Raw genomic sequence first — 24,006 nt, 5'->3', positions numbered from 1 at the left:
TTACAAGTGTTAAAATGTTATCTTTTAATTTTTTTTTAATTTTAGTTAATATTCAATTAACCGTTATAAATTCAGTTTAAAATTATCTTTTATTTCCAAAAGTTCAATTTCCTATTTTCTTCATTTTTCAATTATTTCAATTTTAACTTTAAATAAACTGTACATTTTTTTGAGTTTAATAACTTTTTTAATAAAAATGTTTCCAACGAATTCTACAGCCAGCCATAAATTTCTTTGATCCAAGAACATTGAAAACTGTTATAAACAAAATAACATACTATAATTGCAATAATATCGTGGTTATAATAAACGAGAAACAAAATACGCACTATTAGGGAAATTTTCCATAACTGTAACTCTAAGAATTCAAGAGTTTAAAATGCAAATATCTAAAATGCAATTTTTAATAGCTGGAAATTTAATTTTGTTCTTATTTTAATTAGAAGTTTTAACAATAAAAAATTCAAAAGTTCATCATAAACTTTTCATAATTTACAAGTGTTAAAATTTTAATTTCCTTTGAATTTTTAGTTAATGTTCAATCAACCGTTATAAATTGTTTAAAATTATCTTTTATGTCCAAAAGTTCAATTTCCTATTTTCTTCATTTTTCAATTATTTCAATTTTAACTTTAAATAAACTATACATTTTCTTGAGTTTAAAAACTTTTTAAATAAAAATGTCTCCAACGAGTTCTACAGCCAGCCATAAATATCTTTCATCCAAGAACATTAAAAACTTTTATAAACAAAATAGCATACTATGATAGCAATAATATAGTGGTTATAATAAACAAGAAACAAAATACGCATTATAATTAGGGAAATTTTCGACAACTCTAATCCCTTTTCAAGCTTGTTTAAGTGCTGAAGTTGTGAAAAATTCCGTAACCAGACTATGCAAAAAAAAAGAAGCACGCAGATGCATTTCATTTGAGAAATATCCTCGAAAATATTTAAAAGATCTATTATCTCGATTTATATTTTAAATTAACTTTCCGGTTAATATTGTCCAATTGAAGTTCGCATTTATAAACGAAAATAGTTTATTTCTAACACAAAAAGTGTCAAAATTTCAACAGATTTCTGAACCTAACCTCACTTTTTGCCATCCACAAATTTGTAGAGTGTTACATTTCAATCAATCTTCATGCCTAAATAAGTAACATTTTTATTTATACTAACCAAACTTGATGCCTTGAGGGTATAAAAGTTAGTGTGGATTCATTCCGGAATTTATTTTCTAAATAAAGAATTTATCCGCTTGCACAAATACAATACGCGGCGAATACTGTAAACAAATCTGCCGGCTTGAAATCAAGGCCAACTAAGGCAGATGCAGATAACAAACACGAACGCGTCCCAAATTCCGAAATAAGTGCGGGATCGAAAAAATTTCACTAACAAGACTTTAAATTTTCGAAATTAGTGAAAAATTAAAACTGCTGTAGCTTCGAAAACCCAATACTGGTATTTTTCCACGAAACGAGTAGTCAATTCAGATTTAAAAAAATTACAGAGCACGAGTGAGCACGGTCGAACACTATTCTGGAAAAAACTAGATCTGATTGAATCAGAAATCAGGATGACTAACCTCGAAAAAATAAAAGCTAAAATAAAATGTTATTCAGCTCACTACTATATAATTTTTTAACATTTGGAATTCTAACATAAAAAACTATTCATTATATTTATATTTTATAAATTGTATTCCAGGACTCATGCTGAACAAAAAAAATAAAGAAAAATAAAAAGATATTGAAAATGAAATTGAGATGATGACGTGACGTAATTTAATTGAGCGAGAAAAAAATTTTCGATTTTATGTTATATTTTTTACTCTATTGTAAATTACATAAACTGAGGTTAAATAAATTGAATGTGAAGCTGCAAAAAACGTTCATGTCTTTACCGGAATGAGGGAATAATGAGATTTATTCCTGCGCGATTGGCAGCACTGTTTCTGTCGGAGCTCTGCACTGTCTAATTTGAAATGGACTCAGTTCACTATTGAAAATTCAAGTTCGTATTTTTCAGTTTTAAATTTTTTTATCTTTAAATTAAAATTTCATTTTGCAGTTAAAATTATGTTATAAGAGACACTTTTAAGGGAATACCCAAAAAATTTCACGCCAAAATATTAACCCTTTGCGGCACGGTAGGAATACCGTATTCCCACCTTTTTTCATTTCATTTTTTGCGATTTCAGAGTACTTTGTATTGGATTTTACACCGATTTTTTTTAATTTTATGCTCGCAGGATAATAGGAAATTGAAATTTCTGTACGAAGGGTCTAAATTTTTAAAATAATTTGTTAATACTTATAAACAAAGATGAAAAAAATCACCTTTTGTCGAAAAAATTCATTATTGAAAAAACTGTCCATTATATCCTTGTGAAAATGGGTACTTAAGGGTTTTTGGGGTCGCTGAATACGAATCTGGACTCAGATTTTGGACATTTAAAATGGTGGATCCAAGATGGCGCCCGAAACTTTGAATATTTTTGGATTTTTTTCTGAAAATTGGTATACAGACGTTTCGGGGTCGCGGATGACGAATATGAAATCAGACTTTGAAAATCCAAAATGACGGATCCATTATGGCGGTCAAAATAATAAAGTTTTCTGGATTTTTTAAAAATTAGTGTACAAGGATTTTTGAAGTCCTTGATCACGAATCTGGATTTAGATTTTGAAAATTCAGAAAATTGGTACCAATCCATGTATTAGGTGAGTTGGTGTATGTTTTTTCAAACCTCAATATTCTAAATATTTGTCATTTTGAACACAGATTCAAGATCAGCGACCCCCTGCCTGTGCCAACTTTCAAAAAACAATTTAGAAATATTTTGAATTTTGGCCCGCCATTTTGAATTTCCAAAATCTGATTTCGGATTCGTGATTAGCGACTCCGAAAAAAACCCTGTATACCAATTTAAAAAAAAAATCCAAAAATATTTCAAACTTAAGTCGCCATATTGGATCCACCATTTTGAATTTTCTAAATCAAGTTCAGATTCGTGATCCCAAAACCCCCGTATACCAATTTTCAGAAAAAATAAAAAAAATATGCCAAACGTTAGCCGCCATAATGGACCCGCCATTTTGAATTTTCAAAATCTGAGTTCAGATTCGTAATCAGCGATCCCAAAAATCCCTATGTACCAATTTTCATGAAAACTCGTTCCCCTGAAAAATGTATGCCGGAAAGGGTTAGAAAGCTTCTCTAAAAGCTTTTTTAAAGATTGATTTCAGATTTTCTTCATTTTTCAATCATCTTCAAATTTCTTATTCAATCTGCAACTGTTGATAATTAAATTTTCTTCACCAATTAAGAATAGAATTTTCAACTATTTAAAATGGTCTGGTTCAGAATTTGATTGTTGATTTTCTTCCATTTCAACTGTTGAAAATTGATGAAAATAAAAAATTGAACTCTGAAAAATGAGGAAAAATGGTAAATTCAGTGGTTGAAAACTCAATTTCCTTCAATTTTTTATTTTCTCTAATTTTCAAAAGTTTGGAAATTCAATAAAAAAGCGAATAGCGTACTAAAAAAAAAGTTTTAAACATGTTACATTTACATAATCTTCTATAATGATTCAGTAACTTAACATTAATATCTATTTGAAAAATTCTTGAAAAAATTACTTTTTTCGGCGGCTTGACAATGGCCAAACATGCTTTGGCAAATCAGTAGTCATCCAATAAACTCTCAGTAGAGAATTTATTATATTTAAAAAAATCGAATCTCTGTTTATCTGGGTGTTTTTTTTATATTTATTTTTAAAACCCTATAATATTTCATTACATAGCAAAACTCTACATGCACTGATGTAAAAAAAAAATTTTAACAGAGATTATTTAAATTTGATAACATTTGTTTTTCACCATGTGTACAGTTTTGACGTATATAAATACTTAAACATTGTGTGATTTATAAAATTAGAATAATAAAAAATCCCTGAATTTTCTTGTATATAGAAATTTATGATGTAGGATATGACCGTGTTGAGATTGAAATAAAAATATCACATTCGTTAAATTAATAGGATTTTTAAGCTAACACACAAATCACAAAAACATTATTTTATATATCAAAAACTATCGAAATCCTTAAAAAAAACTTGAAAATTTCATTATCTCATCAACAAAACTTCACATTTTTTTTAATTTTCTTCAAACTTTAAGACATTTTTGAAATTTTTTAAGGCTTCTAAATACATTTTTAAATGATTCCAATTTTTTCTGAAATTTTATTTATAACCAGAAAATATTTCAACCGTTTCGTTTTAAAATCTTCCGGATTCTTTTTTGACAATTTTAGAAATCTTTTGAAATAATCTCTTAAAATTGATTAAAAAACAAAAATCATTATAAATTTTCCTATGACTATTAAGTAAAAATGCTCTTATTGCAACATTTCAGATTTCTTGAGAACTTTCTAAATTTTCCTACGAAATCTTTAACGATCTAAATTAAAATCTCTAATTTTTTATAAATTAATAAATCTATAGTAGTTATCCATAATACAAAATGTTATACTTCCATATACAAATTAAAGATTTTCAAATGGAATTATTAAAATCGTAACGTTGAAAGTTTATATCCAGCACTCTGAGATTTAAAAGATTCGAAACTTTCTATTTCAAAGAATTCGGTTTCGTATTGTTTAGTTTTAAATATTTTACTTGTAATGGCACATTTTGAAGGAACAACCAAATATTGCTGAATAACCAAAAATTGTTCTTTTTATAATTAAAAATTTTCAAATTAAATGGGCTAAGAATGGAATAGTTTACACTGTAAGAATATTTGAATAGGATTCGTCCCCTAAAAAGTTGTAAATCTTCCGGAAATGGGAATATAAATGCTACTTAAATCTGCAGAAATAAAATTTGAAGAAAAAAAATTAATTTCCAATGCCACAGTGATGTAAATAACATAATAGAAAAAATGGAATCTATTAAATTAACCAGGGAATCGTTTTTATTCTTTAAAAAATAAAATTGCATTTCATATTTTCATAAATTGGAAATTTAAAAAATGTTAAAAATATTAACAATTTAAAGATTTAGTTTTTTATGAATCCAGTATTTTTTAAATTATAGGTTTGATTGTTTTAAGTTGTTTCAAATTAATGAGGCTGTAATTAGTGATTATACATCAAAAATGTTTTTGACCCATTTTTAAACATTCTATTTCAATTAATTTTTTGAAATGAAAAAACGTTTTGAATGCTCCCAGGGATCTAAGCGACAATTTGTTAGCTTGAATCCTTACAAAATCCTTGAGAAACTTCCAAATCTTATTTCAAAATCTTTTAATATCTACGTTTTGTTTCAGATTTTTAAAAATCGTTTTAAATGAAAAATTATCATTAAAATTTTGTCGAAGATTCATTTTGTCGATTCATTATTGGAAATTTTGGAAATATTTCGAAACATTCTCTTTAAATTAATTTTCCAGAATAAATACTGATTTAAAATATCTCGAGGAATCTTAAGAACATTTTTTATTATCATGGATCCTTTGAAAATCTTTAAAAAGGTTCAAATCTTCGTTTTGAAATTTTCAGATATCTAGATTTTTTTAATTTCTTGGATTTTTAAAATATTTTTGAAAGTTTTTAAAAAGTTTTGAATAGAATTTTTAATTACTAAAATTTCTTCTAATTTGGTTTTGAATTATGAGTTTTTTTTTAAATGGCTCTTAAAATCTTCCAAATGTTTTTTTTACAGTTTTGAAAATAAGACCAGTTGGAAAAAATAAATAACTAAAAAACATAAAATGTAAAAAAATGTTCAAAAATGAATGTAAAAGTAAAAATAAACAAATGAAATAAAAATTTGCCACTTGAACATTTTGAAAAATTTGAAATCGAATTTATTTGAAATGGCCCAATGTCATGTAATATGAAACTTGGAAAAATTCGAGTGATCCGATAAATTTTTCTTTTAGAAATTTGTTACATTTTCGGTCAAAAAAGAAAATTCCATATAATTTTCTGGTTTCCCAAGAAAACGTTTACCCTGTGTAGGCTAAGTTATTCGATAATAATAAAAAGCAATGCTGAAAAAATACAAATTTTTTATTAGATAATATTACACTACTAGTACACCACTTATTAAATCTATAATACTAAAGTACTTTAAAATACTTTTCATTAAAATAAAACTTCCACCACGTTTGAATCTGATATTGGATGAAAAATTTAGAAAATAATTGAATTACCTTTTGCTACTTCATTTAAAGGTAAGTTGTTACAAAATATTCGAATTAATATATTTTAACCTCAGGGTTTTCTATGGAAAATGGATCATCAATACCATATTTGGAAAGTGAAACACAATTAGATCCAAAATCCACTAGATTCAAGAAAGGCGGTTTTTCATCCAGAAAACCCATATCTATTCTATTTTCGTAAACATATAAGTCAAGGTCATTATTAGACTTTCGAACTTTAGCAACCTCAATAGCAACATTCAAAAGTTTGGTACTAACTGAATGAAAATATCTAACACTAAGTGCCCGCAGTTGATGCGCTTTCTTCAAAAAAGTGCATAGACATTCCTCTTGTAGATCTTTATTAAAAAGCGAAACTAATACCACCAAACTTTTTAATTTTTCCAGTGGGGGGTTTCTTAATTTTCGCATGTAACCTATATTTAAATATGCAAGATTCTCCAAAAAACAAATACTAGAAATTCCTTGATCCGTTACTTCAGAACATCCTGTAAATGTAAATTCAATTTACAATTAGCATACAGATTATCATAAGAATTTGTTGCTACTCGTGTGGAAATAACCCCACTTGGCCCTATTACAAGTCGGGAACCAATCGGGGGCTAGACAAGCTTTTTTTGTCAAAATTTCAGTCGGGGCCTGGTCGGTGGTTGGTCAAGGGCTAGTCGGGCCTTTTTGTTCACTAATGATTTTTTTTTTCTAAAACACTAAGAATATATTTAACAATTATTTTACACCGATTTTTGGAGAAAAGATTTATTAATGTTAAATTCATCTCATATACACTTAATAAATAATTATTAAGGTAATCATTTTGTACGAAAATCAACTTTTTACAAAAACAACGTTCAAAATCTTGAAAAAGACGTAATCTTATTTTTTTGTAGTATTTTTTAGAAAATTGCGAATTTCTAGGAACATTTATAAATACCTTTGTATGGAATTTTAAGAAAATCCATATTGGAAAAGATACATATAGATGTAGGTGAAAAGTCCGCCGAAAGTAATGAGACACTAAATTTGTACAGATGCTTATTTTTAAATTGATCTGAAAGGTTTGCTATATGTAAATAAAGTCTAATCCTTCAGGTAGTTGAAATTGGAAAGAGAAAATGTTTTTGATTATTCAATGAAGAGCAGTATACCAGTAGTAAATTAGTAAGCACGGTACAGTTCAGATTTCGCTACCACTTTCATTTGAGTCTTGCGATTCTGGACCGGTAGCTTTAAAGAAAATCCGCAAGGGCGCGACGTGCCACCTCTCGCGCAACAGAAATGACGCGTCGAGTGTTTAAGATAGCAGTCCACACGTAACGAAGCATAATTACCTGGAGCAGACTACCATTATCAACATGGCGGTTCCTTCATAGCCAAGCTCTTCCATTGATGCGTTCTAGCTAAAGTTTTTTTTTTTTAATATTCCACAAATTTTAAGGAACTTTAGTAAAATAAACTTATAAATTTTTAAGCGTAGGATATGTTCCCTATTAAATCTTGGGTAAATTTGAGCACTTATAATATTTCAAAAAAGTTTATGGAGATTTCCGTAAATAATAAGTATTTTGACAAATTTTTAGGGAATGTTCCACAAATTTTGGGGAGTTTGGTGAATATTCCAAGCGGATGTATTATCATGACCCCTACTAGTACATCGGATCAGGCCCCGACTAGGATAAGTCGGGGCACCTTACTAGCCCCCGACTAATCTACCGTGACGCTACTGGTCAAGGGCTAGTCAGATGACCCGACTAGCCCCCGACTTTAAGTGCGGTCGAATGGTCGGGAACCAGACTAGTTCCCCATTTGAATTTCTACACGGGTAAAGGCACAAAAAATAATACTAGTGAATTCAGCAATTTACTCACCAAGTAATTTCAAATAGGTCAAGTTTTTGCAATTTTTGGCTACTACTTCTAGAACTTCATCATTAAGACCGTAGCATTGGCTAAGATCTAATTTTTCAAGATTTGTTGACGCAGAAAATATTGACAATAATACAGATCCCCATTGCATACTCCATGTATGACCTAGTTTTAGTTTCAAATTCTTCAAAGACGTAGTGTGTAAAGGTGAGAATTCCAATATTTCCGCTTCTTGATATCTTTCTATGTTTATTCCTAATGTCTGTAGTTTTTTGCATTTTCCGATCATCTGCAACCAAGAAATTTTAATTGCATTGCACGAAGAACCGGCTCGAAGGACCACAAAGATAACACTCTCTGTTTTTAGTAATAAAAGACACTAACCGTGGACAATAAATTAATGTCGAAAGGTTGCGAATAAGCACTAGTCAAGATAATCTCCTGAATTATCTCAAATGGTAATTTAAGTAAAAAAGTACCACTCCAGTCTAGATAATCACAGTTGTATAAAGAAAAGCATTTAAGTTGTTTCATTTTTCCCAAAATAAAAGCAAAATCATCTTCCTTGTAGTGACTATGAGAGAAATCCATTTTGAAATTTTGAATATTTTCAGCGTGAGATATTAACCAAGAGAGAATACCCTGCCATATGTCGTATGTACATTGGCTTTTCGTTTCCCGGATGTATCGTCGGCTCGAAAGTACTCGGGAATATTTTGATCGACATTTTTTATTCTCATCAAGACAGTCATCGATTAAATGCAGTCTTACAATTTTGGGCAGCAAGTGACAAATTTTTATAAACTTTCCTACATCTAGAGCAATACTTGTTAGGTATCTTCCCGACAGCCTTATAATTTTTTCAAAATCGATGCTTCTTATCAATCGTGGATAGCAACTATCGACTTTCAAACCCCACGTTTTAGTTAAGAAATCCAGGGATTTAAAATTATTCCACGACCTTTGACTTAAACTTTGCCACCTTTTGCACACTGTAAGAAACGTAGGGGAAAATCAATAATAACTCGGCCGTAAATTTATTTTGAAACCAAAATACAACAAATTGAAATGCAGTTCAACAACAGGATGATTTTAATTTTTTGTAAAAGGTTCAAAAAGTGACCGAATTCCTGTGAAAACTGGTGACTTTTATAAATATTTTGTTGCAATTTTTTACGGTTATTCACTTTTTTTAAACAACATTTTTTTATAAGCGATATATTTTGTTGCTATTATTCAAAAACTTTTACAACAATTATCAAATAATAATAGATTTTCACAAACAATGACGAAATAACTACTCACACAGATAAGACGAATTAATTTTTGCAAATAAAATAAGATTTTTAAATTAAATTCTTTCTTAAAAACGATTTTCTCCTTTTTCAGAAAAAATTTTGATAATAAATTTTTAAATTCATAACTATATTTAGTCTGAAAATACGTTAAGAATTTCTGTTATTCTCCAATGATAACACAGATTAGTTAAAAAATTTGAACTGTAACATCTGGCAAAGTAATGCCTATCTTTTTTCAAAAAGATTCTTCTTTCGATCTCTCTAGTAGTTTAAGGAAAAATAATTAAGGAAATCTGTGATATGATTCCCAGCAGAGGGAAGATGACCTTTTCAAAAAAAAAATTTATTAAAAAATTGTTTAGTCCATGACTAGATCTAGTCTGAAAAGACTTTAAGAATTTCTATTATTCTCTGATGACAATACAGATTCTTTTTATGTATTTATGTAACTATTTTTTATAACTAACTTTATTGCGTGTGAAGAATTTTGGTTTTAAAATTATTTCTGATTAAACATAGGGATATTTCGTATATTTCGTATAGGGAAAAGAATTACGTGAAATTCGAGGGAAAGGGGAAGTTCTGTGATGTGATTCCCAGCTGAGTGAAGGAGAAGAACTTTTCAAGAAAAAATTTAATTAAATAATTATTTAATTCATAGCTATATCTAGTCTGAAAAGACGTTAAGATATTTTTTTATTCTCTAATGATACTACAGATTCCTTTTATGTATTTATGTAAATATTTTTTATAACCAACTATATTGAGCCAGCAGAATTTTGGTTTTTAAATTATTTCTGAATTAGAATAGGGACATTTCGTATTTTCAACATCATTATTGACTGATAAAAAACCAAATTTTTGTTAATAATTTTTTTTAATCAAAGGGTAACAAATTCTGGAAAAATTTATAAGACCTCAAACCAATTCAAGTTGTATTTGTAAGAATTTGCAAGCTGGAAATATTATTTCAAATAAAAGATTTACATTGATTTTCTTAAAATTGAAATGAATTTAGGGGAATTTGAGGTAAACGAGAAGAATTCAATGGAACTCGTAAGAAGTCAAGGTAAATTAAACCAAAATTCAAATGAAGTAAAAACAATATGAAAATATAAAAAAAAACTTTTTTAAATTCCGCGACTATGAAATGAGCTTACAAAAATTCAAGGGAATTCAAACAAATTTGACGAAATACCTACAAATTCATGGTAAAAAATAAAAACATTAAAATTAAAAAAATGTATTGAGTTAAATTGATTTGAATCAATTTAGAAGAATTCAATTGACTAAAAAAATTGCGGTGAATTTAAAGAAATTCAGGGTAAGATAATAAAAATTTAAAGTGAATTACAAAAAATAATTTTAAGTCTCTTCAAATCCTTGAAATTTTTAATCGAAAAGATTCCACTGATTAAAAAAATAAAAAAAAAATAAATTATGTAAGTGAATTGAAAACAATTTTAAAAAATGAAAAAATTGATTGAATTTAATAAGTTGTATTTGATGAAATGCCTACGTATTTAAGATAAGATTGAGTAAATTTAGAAGAATTTAAAAGGATTTAAAAGACTATCAAAAGTTAAAAAGAATTCGGGGTGAATTGCAAACAAAAAACTTGAGAATGTCGTGAAATCTTTGAAACTCTACCAAATCCCTCATTTCTTGTGAATTAATTCTTCGAAAACGACTAAAATAATAAAATCCCCTAAAGTCATAAAAAAACCTTAAAAATCCTTTGAAATTGTTTAAATTTCTTTTTAAATTCCTTAGAATCCTTTAAAATACCCTGAAATATTCAAAAATTTCTGAAAGCCCTTCAAACTATTGAAATAAATAAAAAAATCCGAGAATTGCACCAAATTTCCTGGAGTATTTCAAATCTGTTGATATCATTTGAATTCCCTTGAAACATTTTTTAACTCCTGAAAATACCTCTGAATCTTTCACAATACCCTAAAGTTTTGCAAATCCTTCCAAGTCTCATTTAATTGATAATTTAAATTTTTTTATAATCTCTTTAAAAAAAACCTAAAATATTTAAAATTCCTTGAAGTTTTTTGAAATACCTTGAAATTTTCTAAAGCTATTGAAAATGCCAAGGAATTAAATCAAAATACCTTTAACTTTATTTTTTACATTTTTATTGAGTTGGAAGGGAACAGATTTTCGTTTTTAATTTTTTGTAAACTGGAAGAGGGTTTTTTCAATCTTATCATTTGCCTTGGGATGAAAGGTGGAGATTTTTAATTTCAATTTCGTTAGTAAATTTTAAGTTTAAAAAGTTTATAATGATAATAATGGTGATAATGATTCACTTTTCAAAAATTCAATTTGAAAATCTTAGTTTTTATCAATAATCTGTATAAATTTTAAACTAAAATAATTAGAAAAAAAAGAGTTTAAATTCGTCCGTTAGAAGTTGCGACATTTGCTTATATATCTATTTTTTTAACAAAATTTTAATTTTCAAAACGAATACTGCATGACAATTAATAAATATTATTTACCTCTTTCTATACGAATTTTGTCAGCTATCGACGTCAGATGCTCAAATATTTTGATAAGGCAATCGTCGGTTAATTTTTGGATTTCCGGAATGTCCTTTCTTCCCCTTTCTTCTTTTTTCAACTTCTCCTCCTCCTTCATTTTTTCAACGTTGCTCACTTTAATTTCTAATCAATCCGATAAAATCCGTGAAATTAAAAGAAACCAGGAGACAAACTATGCGAAAGCAATAAAAAATTGCAAACATGAAAATATTTCAAATTTTTAAACATTTCTCATTAATACTAAAATATTTTTTTTAAATGTAAAATTACAATCACATAATTTTTTCTCCAGTAAATAATGCAATTCGCATCAGCTCGTAAATTTAAAAATTCGCTATAAGTTACTGAAATTTTTATGAAATTAATAATACTAATAATAATAATCATAATATCAAATACAAATGGTAAATTTGTACAACCGAAAAAAATATTTAAAGGCAAGAAACAAAACATAAATGTATTTTTCATAATTTAAGTTTCAATTTGGAGAAAGAAGGTAAGCAGATAGGAATATTTAAGTACTTTTTAATATGTACCTTTTTCGATAAATATAGACACAAAAATATTGAAAAGCTCTATTAGCCTGCTTTATGCTTGAAATTAAACTTTCGGTTAATATTGGCCAATTGAAGTTCGCATTTGAAAACAAAAATAATTCATTTCTAGAAGAAAAACGATACAAAATTATTAATTTTGTAATTTTCAACAGATTTTCGAATCTAACCTCACTTTTCGCAAAATTGTAAAGTATTACTTTTAGTCTTTATGCCTCCTAAAATTTGCATGCCTGCTCACCAAATTTGTTTTTATGAAGTCCAGAACCATAACAAATAGATTTTTTTGGAATCTAAAAAATATTTGACAACAAAAATACGCTTTTTGGCAAAAGCTTTGAAATGTTTGTTCTGCAAGAACACAAGAGACACAACAGAATAACTTTCAAAATAATTAAATTTATTCATCCAGGAATTTATTTTTGAAATAGAGATGTTTTCCAGTTGCAAGATCACAGAGACGTAAATTGTAAGCAAATCTCTCAGCTTCAAATCAAGGTCAAAACTAAGGCGTGTTTAAAAACGAAATGAGTCGCGATTTCTGAAAGTCCGTGATCGAGAAAATGGCACTTATAAACTTTAAATTTCCGAATTTATTATAAAATCTAATCTGCCGTATCCTTTAAATTCTAATACTGATCTTTTTTATATGTAACAAGTCGTAAATACCTATCATACAAAAAAAAAGTAGAGCACAACTGAGCACAGCCGAGCGATTTCATTGCGGAAAAATACTGGATCTGATTGCGTCAGAAATCAGAATGACCATCTATATATTTTATACCTATTACGACTTCTTTTTGAACAACAAACTAAACGAAATTTCTAAAATATTAAAACTGAAATTGAGTTTCTTATCAAAATCATGCTGGTAAACCCTTTTTGAGACAAAAAGAATTTTTGTTTCTCCTGAAAATGTAATTTTTTAATATTTCTCTTAAACTATGACAGGTATCGTAAAAGGACAAGAAACATTTTTTTACAAAACCGGAAAAACCGGAAAATGATCGTGATTTTTTTATTTGACTAGTAAATTTACAAATTTTTAGAAGAAAAATCTGTTCACGTTCGATTTCAACAGTTTTTAAATAATTATTGGAATTGCTATGTTTTTTAATTATGCTATTATTTAGATTACGATGTGTAATTCACAATTTTTTTATTTAAAAAATTTTCCACTTAAAATTTTAAAGAATTTTAAAATGCTTTCTTAAAAACTTGAACAAATAAAAAATAAAAGCCTTTGATGTTGAACATTTTGGATAAAAACGTTTTTATTTAATATAAACAAATAATTTTTTTAAATTTATCTGTACTTAAAGCAATAAACAGTGAACCAAAATTATTTGACAAAATGATTTTAGACCAGTTCAAAATTGAAGAATTTTCAGATTTTAACGTTAAAACTTAAACGGTTTCAATTTGAAAGTCTTAGTCATTAAATAAATGGGAACCTGTGAATGAAAGTTTATAAACTATTTTTAACTTAAAAATAACTTCATAATAATATATTCCTAATTAAAGGATTTTATTAATTTTAAAATATTGTTTCAGTCTAAAATATTCCATTTTTAAGCCATTCAATTTTAAATTTTTAATGAAAAGGAAGATTAATTATTGAATAATGAGCGATGTTTGAATTTTTATTTAAAGCGAGTAAATTGAAACGAAATATTTAAAAGTAAAGAATCTTCAACTGAATCGTTTGAGATAGAAAACCTGGAATCGTTAAAATTTTGAAGAGCCTTTAAACTTTGAACGTTGCAATTTTAATTGTTGTATTAGAAAAATGCTTAATTTATAAGTACAATTTTTTATTTTGATGTATAATTTACAAATGAAAATTTGTAGAAAAAATTTGTAGTTTTTGAAAATTTTCTTAAAATATTCTAGAATCTTTTTTAAAAATCTTGTATAAAACTTTGAAAAACTTTTTAAATATTCCCTTCAAATAATTTTTCAAAATGAGAAGTTTTTTTTAATTTTTCTAGAAATCTTATGACAATTTTTTTATTATTTTGAAGCCTTTCACAATTCTTGAAAAGAATTTAATTTTTTTATTTAAACTCTGCAAAAATCTAAATTTTGTTTAAGATTAGGCTATCATTTCAAGTTTTACATTAAATTTGAATCTATTCAAAACTTCGGCATATCTAATAGAATTACTCAAATTTCGCCTAGAAATAATCAATTTTCAATTGTTATTTATACATCCAAATTGTAAAGAAATTTTCTAAAATTTGCAGAATTTTTTGAAAAGTGTAGAAAAAATTTAATTCATTTTGACAGATATTTAGAAGCTCTGAAAATATTTCCAAAATAATTTTAAATTTAAAACAAATTTAAAACGGCTTCTAGATTTCTAAACATTTTAAAATAAAATTTTCAAGCTTCCCATGGACGTTTAAACTATTTAAAAAGAAAATAATTAAATTTCTAATTTAAGAAGTGTTCAGTTAAAATGTTTTCAATTTTTCAATATTTGATGTTTCTAGCTTAAAATTTCTTAAAATTATATGATTTTGATAATTTTAAAGTTCATTGATTGATTTTTTAATTTAGAGCATTGAAAATTATAACGTGAATTTCTATTTTTTTATATTGAAAAATGTTAGTACCTTAAATTTTATACGCGTAAATTATTGAGCATTTGAATACAATTTTTTTTTATTAAAAACTTTTAAATTTCAAATGTAAAAGTTCAAAATTTAACAGTTTCACTTTGAGTGCATTCATTTGCAGCTCAGTTCTTATTACCTCAAGCGGACATTTTCTTAGCTTTAGTGTTTCACTTTTTTAATTTCATTGACCGTAAAAAATGTTTGCGAACCGGGAAAAAACCGGGAATTTATTTCGTCGATTAAAACGGCCACCCTGAAAAAGTTGAAAAATCGATTATAAGAAAAAATAATTCTCCTGGCTTAAAAAGTTATTTAGAGAACACCAAACTTACAAGATATGTGCATTATCAGGGAAGAAGTACCAAAAAAAATGGTAAAAAATTTAAAGATGGGTTTTTCGAGAAAATTGATTTTTAATTTTTTCAGAAAAAAGGGCTGCCTTTTGGTTATTTTAAACTTTTTTTTTTAATTTTAGGGCGCATTTTGAAAGAAGACTATCAATTCTATTAGAATGAAAAAGAAAATAATTAATATTGCAATGAAGTCAAAGTTATAATATTTACAAAAAATCTGGGTTTTAACTCTTAAAACAGTTGCAACAGTTAAAACCACAATTCAAAATGATTCATTATCCCTCGAAGTTGAATTTTTAATTTCAAATTGTCTGCAATTTTCTTCAATGTTCAAAAGTTAAGCATTCAGTTTTCTTCAATTTTTGAGACTCGAATTTTTAACTTTTTAAAGATACACTATTGAATATCCAACTGTTGAACACTAAAGTTTCCTAAATTTTCAAATGTAAAAAATTTCACTTTTAATTTTCTTCCATTTTTGACAGCATCCTTAACTTTTGCGGAATATTTTTTATAACAAAATCCTGAAGACGTTTTAATACATATAAAAGAGCATCACAAATTTTCGAATAATTTTTGAAGTAATCAAACCTGAACTGCAAATTAAAACTTATAAACAAATATTAAAAAATTGTTCTTTTTATCTTTTAAATTAAACATTTTTAGAATAAATTAGTTACTAATAGAATATTTTAGACTAAGACAATATTTAGATAAAATTTAGGTTGCAATAAAACGCTTAATTATGAATCTATTAATTTAAAGTTATTTTTAAGATTGATGTTCGAATTCCAGCGAAGTCTGAGAGACATTTTTTCACAATTTATAAATAGAAGTCAATATTCAAATATTCATATAAAAAGGCAGACAAAAAAGCTAAAAAAAAAAAGTTGCTTTTAATTAATAATAATTGTTGATGTTCTTCAACAATGCATTAAAAAAAAATTAGTATTGAAAATCTATGCTAAAACATGAAAACCAAAAATGAAAAACTTTTAAAGTTAAAGATTTTAGAACTAGCATTCTAAACTGAATAATTTTGTACTTGAAAAATTAATAATCAAACTTAAAATCTTTTCAGATTTTAAAATCTTCCTTATTTTAAATTGCACAATGTCCTTCATTTCACCATGAACTTTATATTGGATAAAAATATAACAAATATTCAAATTACCCTTTGACAACTTCATTCAATTGTCACTTTTTATTCAGTACTGAATTTAGTAATACAAACCTTGTAAAGTTTTATTTCCAAACGAATCTAATACTACCAAACTTGTTAATTTTTGCAGTGGTGGGTTTCTTATTTTTGAGCATTGTCGTATGCTCAAATAAGTCAGTTTCTTCAAATCACTTATAAAAGATATTCCACGATCCGTTACTAATAAACGTCCTGCAATTGTTAATTAAATTTTTCATTAGTTCAGAGATTATTATAATAACTTTTTCGAAAAGTAGAAATTTAACATAATTTTTCAAATTTTCTTCCTCCGGTTGTCTCCTGGTAAATATTCGTGATTTCTCCCGATTTATAAAAAAATTATATCTCTTTGCGAAAGACTTTGAAACATGTAAGTAGAATAAGGAAACTTATGTGTCTGAGAAAGAAAAATGCAAATATGCATTTTATTACACACTAGCAGTAATTTTACGTGCACCGATCGCGTGTTCACGTTTCTGGATTTTTATGTTCAACCATGGAAAATATTCAAATTTTAAAAACAATTTTAACAACCAATTTTTTAGCATCATGTTTTAGAGTCGTTTAAAAATAATTAATAATTTCAAATTGAAGGCTTCTGAAATATAAAAAGTTATGAAACGATTTTTGAAAAGTTAATAAGAAAAACAAATAAATTCTATGATTTCTTAGTAGAAGTCCTTCAAATTAAAAAATGTTATTTTAAATTGAAGAATCACGAAATTGAATGATGGCAGATTGGAAATTTAGAAAATAGGGCAATGTCAAACCCTCGAAATTAAATATTTTAAGATTAGATCATTAAGAATTTACAGAAATTGAAATTGTACGATTTTGTACTGTGCAAAGTTAAATAATTAAAAATTGAAAACTTTTCGATTTGCACTATTCTAAAATCAAAGCGATCAAGACTTAACAATTAATATTGAAACCTAAACTGAATCATTCAAAGTCAAAGCTTATATACAATTATAGAATTTTAAATTGTTATTACATAACAAAATTATAATTTGACATCCAAGCCAATTAGATAAATTTTTATAAAATAAAAGAATGAATTGAATTATACTAATTAATTTTTTGAAAGAAACAGTAATTTTTTATGGAAAACATGAATCATGAAAAAAATTCCAATCAAGAATCTTGAAACGGAAACGAATGCGAGAATTATTTTAAACTGAAAAAATGTATAGTCATAAAAAATTGTGATATTGAAACTTTTTTATAATCAAGTACTTAACAATTTTAATTATCAGACATAAATTTAAATCACTTAATAACTAATCATTTTTAAATTGCTAACTAAAATTTTCCACATTCAACTAATTCAACTTTAGTTGCAGAAATAAAACCTATGAAAGGGAAAATTCTTTAATTGAGCGATCAGCATATAAGTTCAGAACTCTAAAATTATTTTAACCATTTAGAATTACTGAAATTTTGCATTTATTCCTGTATCAATTTGAAAATGTTAAAGTTATACATTAAAAATTAAATAAATAATAAACAACATGATTACTGTAATGTAATTCCATTTTTTAAATTTTACAATTTTAAACTTTTAAGCTCGAGATTGCTTAATTTACATTTAAAATTATCAAATTTAAAACTGACTATCAAGGCCTTTAATATGAAATATTTGAATATTTAGTAGCGAAATGGTCTTGTCATTTTAAATATTTATTTGAATTTGAAACTACAACATTGTGAAATTTTCAATTTAAAACCACCGAGATTTAATCATTGTGAAACGTTGGGAAACATTGTAAACCTTTATATTTCAATTATACTAAAAACTTTGAACATGATATGCTTTTTAAACGCATTAATTATGAAATGCGGAAAATCTCCCGGTGAAATTTTTTTCTCTTGACTTTTTCCCGGTTTTCTCCCGGTGCATTTTCTCCCGATTTTTTTCCGGTTCTCCCGATTTTCCCGAATTGGCGTTCACCCTGTTTACTCACCATTTAAGTCTAAATAGGTCAGTTTTTTGCAATTTTTAGCGACTCGTTCTAGAAATTTATCATTTATATAATAGCATTGACTAACATCCAATTTTTCAAGATGCGATAATGGATACACAATTGACAATACTGCATATTGCCATTGGCTGTCCCATATTTTGATAAGTTTTAGTTGCAAATTCTTTAAAAATGCAGCATGTGAAAATAATAGTTTAAATATTCCAGGTTTTCTACATCTATCAAAATCTATGCTACAATATGAACATTTAAATTTTTTGTATTGATTTTTTGTCAACCATCATTGCTTGAAAGTTATCTCTTAACAAATTGAATTTAAGAATTGACGGAAACTATGTTTGACAGAGGTTTTGTAGTCAATAAAATTTTTAACATAAATATTTTAAAGTGGTTTCTAAAAAGGAAAACAAATTTTTTGTACATCCCCGGTTCGATTCAAGTATTTAATATTTAACTAAAAAATGACACCTCAGAACTTTTCTGAAATTATAGTAGTTAATATTTTAGATTTGGAAGAAATTTAATATTACATATTATTATTCGATTTTTTAAGAGTTTGATTAAAAATTCTTTTTGGTTAAAAAATTTTAATTTTAAACCACATTTTTTTAATATTATAAGAGGAAATTTTGGTTTTTATTTTTTCTCGAAACTAGAGAACGAAGTTTTTTTTGATTGCCAAAATTTTGATGAACATTTTAATTGCTTCCGAGCGGGGCTGATTCTTTATTTTTGTCACTTGTCTTATGATGGAACGAAAGAATTATTTATTTTAAATTTTTTTCTGCATCTGTAGAAGGAAATTTTTCATTTTTGACATTTTTGTAAATTTGGAAGCGGGAAAAGTATGGTATATAATTTTTTTTTAATATTGAGAAACACGTGTTTTCGTGTTTACGTTATGACTAATATTTTTATTTATTTTACAGTTTCTTCATTTAAAATGCTTTCCATTAGCTAAAAGAAAAGAATATTAAAAAAAATTATTTTATGTATTTTAATTGGAAGGGGGAAATTTCTTATTTTCAGTTGTATATCTTATGTCTTATTTTTATCATTGAAAACCCTTATGCAGCCGATAAAATGTCTTTCCGTCCAATCCCACTTTTTTCTAAATTCTTACAATTTATTCAAAATCAACGTCCAGGATCGGGAATTTTCTGAAAAAGCAAACAAATTTTTTTATAAACTCCTAGGGTCAACGTTAAAAAAATTAGGCTCAAATTTAATTCAAACCAGTAATACGAAATTGAAAATGTTTTAAAAAGTCTTCACGAGCTGATTTTTGAAAATTTCGTTTAATTGGCATTGATTTGAATGGTTTAAAATGTTGTGTTTTTAACATTTAAGTTTAGAAGAAAGGAAGGATTTTTTTGTTTAACTTACTTTCGTAGTTTTGAATTTAAAAAGTTTAATTTATATAGTTTTCCTGTTTAATATTTTATAGTTTCAAATTTGTAAAACTTAAATTTCGAGATCTTAGTTTCCAGATGAATTAACTTGTAATCTTTTAGCATTTTGGAAATGACAAACATTTAAATTCATCCATTAAAAGTGAATAAATTCACTTATAAATTTTATTTCTCAAAATAATCTTATTGTTTATTGTAAATATTGCAAAATAATGATTAAATGTTAGTTACCTCTTTCTATTCGAATTTTGTCAGCTATTGTTGGCAGACGCTGAAAAATTTCAACGAGACAATCGTCAGTCAATTTTTCAATCTCCGAACTCTCCATTTCTTGCGTTTTTTCATATTCTGTTTCTTTTTTCATATTTTGATCCTCCATCAATTTTGAAAGACTCTGAGTTTAATTTTTAATTTAGAGCCGCCAGTAAACTAACTATGCAGAAAAGCTAGGAAAATTTAAATTTAATTCAAAAAGTCAATCTTACAGAGGCTGTATTAAAATTGAGTAGAAAATAGGACAGTTTTAAATAACCATTGACTCTAAACTTGAAGATGTTCTAAGAAATTCCCTACTGTTCATAGGAAGCTCAAAAGTTTAGAGCAAATTTTTATTTACCATGAAGAAAAAAGAAAGGACTTCTCCCTTGAACAATTTTCATGAACATTGAAGTAAACTTTTTAAAAACTCCAGGCATTTTTTCAAAATTTCAGGAATTTCCAAGTTGTCCCAAAAGTTTTTCAAACTTTAGGTCTTGTAGCTTTAATATATTATGTATATCTAAAATATATTTGCCTGCTTCGTGTGATCAGGTTTGCAGAATCACAGTCCTAACGTTTAACCAAAACCCTGAAAAAATTAAGTCAGAAAATTACTATTGTACAGTACATAAAATAAATCACAAATAAATAAAACCGTAAAAACACGAGAAAATAAATTAACAAAATTTAAATATTACAGTTTCCCGAGAAAATTGTAAAGGTTGTCAATATTGAAAAATAAATATGCAGTATCCTAATATTAAATTTTAAACCAAACTATAAGTAAGTATTTCCCAAAAAAAATTCTCTTGTAATATTTACTTCGTAAAATTATTTTATTTTAAAAAATTTTGCCTAAATATTTTTTGGCTCTTGCATTAAATGCAGTAAAATGCTGAAAAAATATAAGTTAACAAATAAAACATTTGCATTTATTTTTCTCCACCAAAATGATTTTCCACTTTCTATGTATTAAAATAGTTTTGCAGACTTGCTTAACACCAGAAAACTGTTCAGACTTGAAACTTAGCTTTGTTATAATTATTCTGTATTAAATATTTATTCAAATATTTTCACTGACTTACTAAACTCTAGAAAATAATTAACATCGTGAATTTTCTGTATTCTGGTAATTCTGACAAGCTATTTCAATACATGTAAGAATAACAACAATGTTTGTAGTAAAAATGGACAAATAATTTTTATTTGTTAACCTAAATTATTTATAACAACCCTAAATTTCAGCTACAGCAATTTTATGGGGTTTATTATGTTGGAAAAACTACATCGATAAATCTTAGACGATTTTTTTCGAATAAAAGAATCAAAATTGTCTATTCATTTTCTAAAATTACTTTTGAAAAATCTAAATGTTAAGTATAATACATATTTTTAAGTTTAGAAATTCAAGTAAACTATTTTGACAGATATAAGATGGCAAAATAAAAATTCTGCTAAAAAGGATGAAATTTCACATTTATTAACTTAAATTATTTATAACAAAGATAAATAATAAGTAAAAACAATAATCTAAAATTTCGTTAGTCTATAATACATTATTCTGATAAAGTGAAGAAAAAAGTTTTCGGTGAAAAAAGCATAAAAATTTCCTATTTGTTGATCTAATTATTTACAACAATGGTCAATGTTAAGTTTTAAATACTTTTTTTGTAAATTTTGTATTAAGGTTCAGATTTAGGAATGAAAATAATTTCTAACGCAAAAATGGCAAAAACGACGAAGGTTTTGAATTTTCATAAGATTTCTGAACGTAACCTTACTTTCAGCAAACCGCGAACTTCTAAGGGCCGATTTCACCAACTCTGATTGAATCGTTAATCATTGATTAGCCTTATTTAATCAATACTTTGCGTTCCACCATTCTTTTAATCATGATTAGGGGAAGATAATCATGGGTTAACTTAACCGCCCAATAATGGCTGGTCATAGGGTTTAATCAGTGATTAAAGTAACATAACCCCGAAATTGAAGTGCAAGTGCAGTGAGTGCATTTAACTCTTCCTGTTTTTATGGTTAATTTATCTTTTCCAGTTGAAAATTGAAACTACTTGTTTCAAACTATATTCACTTTCTAACAAATTCCTTGTTTTCTGTAGAAAATTGATCTTCTCACCTGGAAGTTTTGTTTTCATTTGTTAATTGCCAATTTTATAAAGTGAAAATTTTACTGTTTTTAATTGTAATTTTTTTTTTTTTTGGACACTCAACTATTTGTTTGAAAATCCATATATTTTATTTAAAATTATCATTTTTGGTACACAATCAATTTTCTCACTCCAAACTTAATCTTTTTGTATGAAACGTGTTTATAAATAATAGTCATTGTTCTTCTTTTTATGTACTACGCAACTGGTTCGCGCCTTATTGCTGCTGGAGATATTATTGAACACTTTTCTTTTCTTTTTTGTTCCTATTTTTATTAAAAAACACAATTGCCGCTTCTCTACTATTGCACTCTGAAACCACTCGTAACCTCAAACTTTGGGAATCTTATTATATGCTAATATGGCGCCGAGTAATAACGAAATATTTCGTTCTAACCAATCAAATTCGCCGTTACAACAGAGAGACCTAGCAACTAGACCTTATAACGAACAAAGTATACGATTAGCTAAACAGAAGTTGAATAAATTCTCTGAGAATTTATGAGAATCTCAGAATTTCTTTTATTTAATAGAAAATTGCATTTCTTTGTTGACTTTTCGGTTGAAAATTCAACTCTTTTTTTGAAAGTTTGTCTTTTTTATTTTAAAGTTTACCTGCTTTAGCAGAAATTAGATTTTTTTATAAAAATGCAACTGATTGGTTAGTTTTAAAAAAATAGTATAATAGCTTATAATTTCTAACCAATCAGTTGCATTTTTATAAAAAAATTTAATTTCTGCTAAAGCAGGTAAACTTTAAAATAAAAAAGACAAACTTTCAAAAAAAGAGTTGAATTTTCAACCGAAAAGTTAAGAAAGAAATGCAACTTTCTATTAAATAAAAGAAATTAAATAAATAAAAAAAATATTTTTTGGATAAAAATGAAACTATTTGGCAGATAATTGAACAATTTTGTTGAAAATTCATCCTTTTTGCTTGAAGAAATTCATCATTTTTGATTGAAAATTCAATTTTTTTCGTAGAAACTCATTTTTTTGTTACGAAAATTCAATTTTTTATGTTCCGAAGTTGACTGGAATCTTTTTTGGATAAAAACTCAACTTTTTTTGTAATAAAAAATTTCCCTGCTTTAAGATAAATTTAATATTTTTTATTAAAATGCAACTATTTGCAAGAGAATTCAACAATTTTGTTAAAAAGTCATCCTTTTGGGTTAAAAATTCGCCTTTTTGGTTTGAAAATTCAATGTTTTGGTAGAAAATTATTTCTTGTTGAAAAATTCATAGTTGGGTCGCGAAAACTCGACTAAAATCTTTTTCAACAGAAAATTCAACTATTTTTTTGAAAATTGATCTTTTTTATTTGAAACTTCATCTGTCATAGAAGAAATTTAATTTTTTGTATGAAAATGCAATTTTTTGGTTAAAAATAGTTCTTCTTTGGTTGAATTTGGTTGAATCGCTTTGTTAATAAATCACTTTTTTTGTTAAAGATTTATATTTTGAGTTGAAAAGTTATCTCATTTATTACAATTTTAT

Source organism: Belonocnema kinseyi, chromosome 1, assembly GCF_010883055.1.
Source record: "Belonocnema kinseyi isolate 2016_QV_RU_SX_M_011 chromosome 1, B_treatae_v1, whole genome shotgun sequence".
NCBI classification, from domain to species: domain Eukaryota; kingdom Metazoa; phylum Arthropoda; class Insecta; order Hymenoptera; family Cynipidae; genus Belonocnema; species Belonocnema kinseyi.
This window is presented reverse-complemented; position numbering follows the sequence as displayed.